A 7,235-nucleotide genomic window follows, 5' to 3' on the forward strand; every position below is an offset into this window, starting at 1 on the left:
AGGGGGGGAGGGATTGCATTGGGGAGTTATACCTGATATAAATGATGAATTGATGGGTGCTGACGAGTTGATGGGTGCAGCACACCAACATGGCACATGTATACATATGTAACAAACCTGCACGTTATGCACATGTACCCTAGAACTTAAAGTATAATAAAAAAAAAAAAAAAGAAAGAAAGAAAGTTTTTGCTACCACAACAATCAGCTTCTCATATTTCCTTGCTATCTTTGCTTTTATTGTCTGAACCCAAATCAGCTTGGCTCAGCACTGGCAACGATGTCATATTTAACGGCTGTAAATATGTTTTCTTCACTCTCAGGCGTCTTTATTTACTCAATGTAAGGGAATAAACTAGTGTAGGTTAGGAGTCCCCTACATATTGAAAATGAAATGGGAAAACATTCCCACAAAGAAAATAAAATATCTTTGAAAGGTGACATGCCATGTTACTTTTGTTAATCCCTAGTTGGGGGCCTTGTAAACACACAGCTAGAGTCCGCTGCAGTACATATCTATGATGATATGTATCTAAGTGAGTGGGTATAAAAGGAAAAGAGAAACTATTTTCCCCCTAAAGAACAATAACATATACTCTTGTAAGCCAGTTAGCAAAGCACTCTGGAGAGACCTCACTTGCTGGAGTGATATGCAATTTGTGGGAAGCCACTAATTGCAACTTATAGAACATGGTTTTAAATCTTTCCAGAAAGTGCCTTACTTATTCAAAATGAGGCATTTAAAGGCTGCAAAGCTGCCAAAAGCTCCTGCCCATGGTGACTGGCATTTTCCTGTCCTGGAGAGAGAGTAAGTCTAACATCTTATAATGACAATTGGAGTCAAGTGTCCCATGGGGAGAGGGAAGACGTTGGCCAATACTAAAAAGTAAAACATAAAAAGAAAGCTACCGTTTGCTTGAGGACAATCAGATTTGTGGAATGAATGAATCTTCGGTGAATTCTCATTAATACTGTAACACATATGTGTAACACATATACTGTACACACATATATATGTATGTCTATCTATATACATGACAATCTGATTTCAGGCTCTCTCTCTATATATACACACACATACACACATATATATAATACTTAATAGGTTTTACCTTCAGCAGGAAGGCTCTGCTAGATATCTTCTAGGAAAAAAAAAATTTTTTTTTTAAATCAGTTCCAAACCACTTACTAACCAGAACACTGCCTACTTTCTAGAAGTCAAGTAATACACAGTTTCTGAATGATGAATATAGTTTTCATTAATTGAGAACATATCACACCTCTGGCATTCAGGTCAAGTGTATCCCCTGCTGTTTACCATATAGCCCTGCTGGGCTTTCTTGAGTGTTTCAGGTCTTTTCTCATGCTGTATTCTCTTCCTTCCTGCTCTCTCCCAAAAGCTTCTCTGTCTAGCTATCTACTCCTTATTATTCCACACTCAGTCAAAATGTCTAGCAACAGGTGAAGAGTTATAAATCAGGGATTGCCTACCCTGGAGGCTGAACATTGAACTTGCATGTGGTGACAATTTCCTTCTATGACCCCAGTCTATGTAGATGTCATGCTATGCATCCCTACAGGATGCTTCACTTTTTCTTTAATGTCACTGGGAACAAATGTGATTGCTTATCAAAACCTCTTGGTAGGAGCCCTAGAGTGGGAGAACATGCTGGTCTTGCTTCCTTTTACCTTCTGTGTCCTCTTCCCTTGGTCCAGTTCCTGTAGGGGCACATAAACATTTGTGGAATGAATGAATCTTCAGTGAATTCTCATTAATACTGTAAGATAGGAATCATTACCCTTAATATACACATAAGAACTTTGAGGAAGATTAGAGAAGAAACTTCTCTGGGATTCTTTATGTAACAAATAATAGAGCTAGTTTGAAAAACCATGTCTACCTTTCTCTAAAATCCATAACTTTCCACCCCATGCTACTTTGCCTTATGCTTTAAAAGGAACTCTTACCACGCAAATTTAGGATATAAAAGTGAAAATAGTGCCAGCAAATGCAAAAAAAAAAAAAAAAATGCAAGTGAAATTTACATGTGCAATGAATGGTTAGCAGATGGCCAGCAGTTTTAGTGTGTTTAACTTGCTTTTTTTTTCTTTTTTTTTTTTTTGCCTTGGTGCCTCATGGGTATTAGCTCAGAAACCAGCAGTTCCTAAACATATCTCATGGTTACTTAAAAGAAGTTAGGAGACTGAGGATGAAAGAAAAGAAGTTAGGAGACTGAGGATGAAGTGAAGCCAACCTGTGTTTTCCTACCCTGGCACAGAGTTTGAAATCTGTAGGAGTGGCTTCACCAATGAAGTCAGTACTGACACATACCACAAGGGAGAGGGCAGTCACTTACTCTGACTCTGGTGGGAAAAGAGAATCCCTATAACCAATCTCTACTCACCATTTAGTTTGGTCTGTGACTACTTCAACCGGAGGTAATAAGATTATAACCATGTGGAACGCCTTCAGAAGGTGACATCCTTTGAAAGGCATATAATTGGTGGTCTTATTGGAATACTGCATCGAGCTAAACTTTTATAAATATGCAGAATGCCTGAGAAAAGCTGAAACTCCATTGAATAATTTGGAGAAAGCAGACATAGCCAATTCCCACACCAGGATGCTTATGAGTAGATTATGTGGAGACTGGTGCCCATAGCTTGAATCAAGAGACACTTAGACTTTGTGAGAAAGGTTCACAGTTTCAACTGGGTAATAGTTCCTCTTCGAATTAAAAATGACAGAAATTATTGAAATTTACTTTTTCAATAAAAGAATAAGTCTATTTTCAATAAAAAAAAGAAGTATATTTTTCAGATGACCAGATAGCCCAGAGCTTAAGCCAAAAAAATTATAAAGCTCCTAAATGTAAACCAGGCTTTGTATGCATTTGACACATTTAAATGTGAACCCTCAAATACAGTGTGACCCTAAGATATGTAAAGTATGACCTAGTGGTGGCTTGAGCACTGCTTGAGTAAGGGGAGGACTCCAAGAGGACTTGTTGAGCTAAAGGTGAGAGGAGAAGCCAGGCACGGTGGCACACCCCAGTAGTCTCAGCTACTCAGAGTTTCAAGTGGGAAGATCACTTGAGCCTAGAAGTTCAAGTACAGCCTGGGCATCATAGTGAGACTCCACCTGTAAAAAATAATAATTGAGGTGATGGGTAAAAGAGGAAATGCACAAGGCTGAAAAACTGGCATAAAATTATGGGAAGAGCATAAACTCCATGGCCAGGAACTAATTGTTTTCACGGATTAAACACGAATTGGATGCTCCAATGGGGCAATGTGTTAGTGTGTGGTACTTATACATAAAAACACATGAAACATTTTTATAAGTCATTTTAGGAACAGTGCTAAATCCCAGGAATAGGAAAAAGAATCATAGAAGGTAATTAATAAATTATTTTTTGATATGATTTGGCTGTGTCCCCACTCAAATCTCATCTTAAATTCCCACCTGTTGTGGGAGGGACCCAGTAGGAGGCAACTGAATCATGGGTACAGGTCTTGCTCATGCTGTTCTCATGATAGTGAATCAGTCTCATGAGATCTCATAGTTTTAAAAAGGGGAGTTTCCCTGCGCAAGCTCTCTTCTCTTGTCTGCTACCATGTGAAATGTGCCTTTCACCTTTCGCCATGATTGTGAGGCCTCTCCAGCCACGTGGAACTGTAAGTCCAATAAACCTCTTTCTTTTGCAAAATGCCCATTCTTGGGTATGTCTCTATCACCAGTGTGAAAACAGACAAACACATTTTTCTTTACAGTAATTTCTTAGTTTAGTGAAGGAATGAGACATGTGGACAGATATTTATCTTAGTAGACAGGAATTCACAAAATACAGTAGGCATACAGCACAGAAAGAACTAAATACTTGAACATGGAAGAATTTCTAAAGTAAGTTATGCAAGCAAGTGATCCTTGAGAAATATTTTCCAGAATGCTAGTTATGTAATACATTAGGATAGGCCGATACTAGAAAGGAGGAATATCTCCAGAATGCTATTGTAGCAATTCAGGCTCCAGTGGGATATGGCTAAAAGAAACAATATTTGGTATTAGAAGCTGATTTTATGAGTATTCAAGAAGAAACTTGCTTTCCCATTCATTCCCTTGCATGGCTCACATTGTGTGTGTCTGTGTGTGTGTGTGTGTGTGTGTATACTCAAACTTCATCAATCCACAATCATTCAATAACTAGTTATCTATTTATTAATCATTTCTTGTGTCCCAAAAACTGAGCTAAGAACTGCCAGAACAAAATGGATGGTGTAAGAGCCCTATCCAATAGGTACCACTAATTGAATGACCTTTTTGTACCTACCTGAAGACTTAGCCTAAGTTAAGCAAAGCCTAACACTACCTAATCTCTTATATTATGGCATCATGTTGTTGGGATAATGAGTTGAAGCAAAAAGAGCATGGTCTAGCTAGACAGAGGGTCTCAAACATGAGTGTGTATCAGAATCACCTGGAAGACTAAAACAAGGATTAATGGACCCTGCCCCAGAATTTCTGATTCAGTAAGTCTGGATGGAGACTGAGATATTTAATTCCAACATATTTTCAGTAAATGTTGATGCAACTGGTCCAGGAATAATACTTTGAGAACCTTTGGAGATATACTAGTTTCTCATTTCTCTTTCTTTATTACTCTATCTCAGAGAATCTATCCTTCCTTGTCAACACTAGCAGCACCAAAGGTTGAATTCTATGTGGTTCAACTTTCTGCTTAACATGTGGACTTTTCTCTCTCTAGGACTAAGTTGGAATCTGTTGGATTTCTTTGAATTTCACTCTTGTCCAGGGAAAGCTGTTCGTTAAGTAGTAGCTGATGTGGCCGGGCTCAGTGGCTCACGCCTGTAATCCCAGCACTTTGGGAGGCCAAGGAGAGTGGATCACTTGAGGGCAGGAGTTCGAGACTAGCCTGATCAACATGGCGAAACCTCTTCTCTACTAAAAAAAAAAAAAAAATACAAAAAGTAGCTGGATGTGGTGGCATGCGCCTATAATCCCAGCTACTTGGGTGTCTGAGTTAGAAGAATCGCTTGAATGTGGGAGGCAGAAGTTGCAGTGAGCCGAAATTGGGCCGCTGCACTCCAGCCTGGGAGACAGAGTGAGACTCCAACTCAAAAAAAAGAAAAAAAAATAGTAGCTGATGGATAAAGTGTCATGATCCCCAGAGTCAGGGGAAGAGATGTGTCCTCTCAGATGAGGATGGGTGAAGTTTAGTAGCAAACTTTCATGGAGCACCTCCCAGGTGATACCTCTGCATCACGGCCTGAACATATGTGCCTTGAGAAAGAGGTCTTTACCCAAAAGCGTGTGTCCCATAAACTCAAAAGAAGCTCTCAGTATTTAAAATGAAAAAAGCTCAATCATGACAATAGAAACCATATTCACTATACAGGAAATTGAAATTCAAGTCTTACCTATATATCCGAGAAAAAGAAAAACCTGTGTTCAATCTCAGAGTAGTCCCTAATTAACTACAAGAATCTCTGTGTGCCCTTTATCAGGTGACCAGCTAGCCACGCAGTCAATTCACATCACTGCGGAGTGTATGAGGAAAGCTGCACTACATTCGTTTTCATGCACTTACATATTGAAGTCAAAACTCCAACGTGCAAACTGAAAATAAAAAAAAATAATTAACACAATTTCCTCCAGAATTATTTGGCTTACAAAAATGAAAGTGTAGTTTTAATTTAAGTGTTTTTGGGTGTTCTCCCTATCGAAGTCTGGCTACATGTCATAGACTTTATCTCATTCGTATGTGGGGAAAATTAAGCACTACTTCAGCCTATGTCTAAGGGCCGCTTTGCTGCATGTACAGAGACCCATGTACATGGGGAGAAGACATGTTGCATTGGCCAAGCTTTGAAAAAGTAGGATAAGATCTGGGAGGACCTTACACAGGCAAGGTTTCCACGTTAAAAGAGTGAGAATACACAGATTCCCATCAAAATTATGAATCTCTAGCCCAGTGCTTGGCACATTTAAAGCACGCCATAAATACTTTTGATTTGGAATTTAGTAGAGAAAAAAAGAGCCAAGATTTGTTGGGTTTTACTCTTGAATTTGCAACTCATTTTGTTCTGAAAACATTCCCCAGTAAAAACGCTTGGCCATCTACATACAGCCTTGACCATCCATATGTATTTCTCTTAATTTTCCACAATATGTCCTCAGCAAGTAAAAAGTTGTAGAAAGGTGAACACCATGGTGTCCTATAGAGGAAATAACTTAAATAACTTTCCAAGATGCATGGTGACGCTAGACATCGTCAGGCCTCACTGTAAAACCTTGCTTTTCCAGATGGTGAATGGATATGAAAAGTTTTACAAGCACTTCTTTTCCAAATGTTGAAGAATTTTAATTTTTTTCTCGTTGTAAAATGTTGATGCTCCAGCCATTGAAAATAGTGCAATATGAAAACTTGCTGATCTGCTTTTTGTCTAGAGAAAGAAAACAATTTGTTTGGCACAGTCATTGATTTTCCAGTAATTTGAGCAATAAAGGGACTAAATTCTTAGAAAAAATACCAAATCCAACCCCAGCTGCCTGATGTTTTCATAAGATGCTGCATACTCAGCTCAGAGTCCAGAAACATTTATAATTTGTAGTTCTTAATGAACTGATGGAAAGGCAAAGATGTTAATAATTTCTACATTTTACAAACTAAAGGTATAGTCATCAATTCCTAAGTTATGATGAACAAAATATTTAAACTTTTGGCCTCAATTTATCCAATCATAATGTAAGCGTACCAGACTACCTGCTTCTCCAAATATGTATTCATAAGTAATAGTAAAAATGATGATAATGACTCCTTTTTGAATGCTAGTGTTTTCTACATGTCAGGCATTATGCTAAAACCCTTGCTTGAATTAGCTCATTTTGTTCTTATCACAACCCTAAAACATGTTCTATGATGTCATTTTACAGATAGAGAAAACCAAGGTTATTTAGAGGATAAGCAACTTTTCTGAGTGAACAAAAACAGACCTAGGATAAATTCAAGTCTATCTTACTATAAAACCAGTGTCCACAAACATTTGTCAAAATTATAAATAGGATCTCAGATTAAATATTATTATTTCCCCCTTTAAAAGACATATATGAGCATACCCTAAGCCATGAAGTAAATGATAGACAATAGATAGGTGATAGATAGACACATAGATAGATAGATAGATAGATAGATAGATAGATAGATAGATAGATA

Source organism: Piliocolobus tephrosceles, chromosome 6, assembly GCF_002776525.5.
Source record: "Piliocolobus tephrosceles isolate RC106 chromosome 6, ASM277652v3, whole genome shotgun sequence".
NCBI classification, from domain to species: domain Eukaryota; kingdom Metazoa; phylum Chordata; class Mammalia; order Primates; family Cercopithecidae; genus Piliocolobus; species Piliocolobus tephrosceles.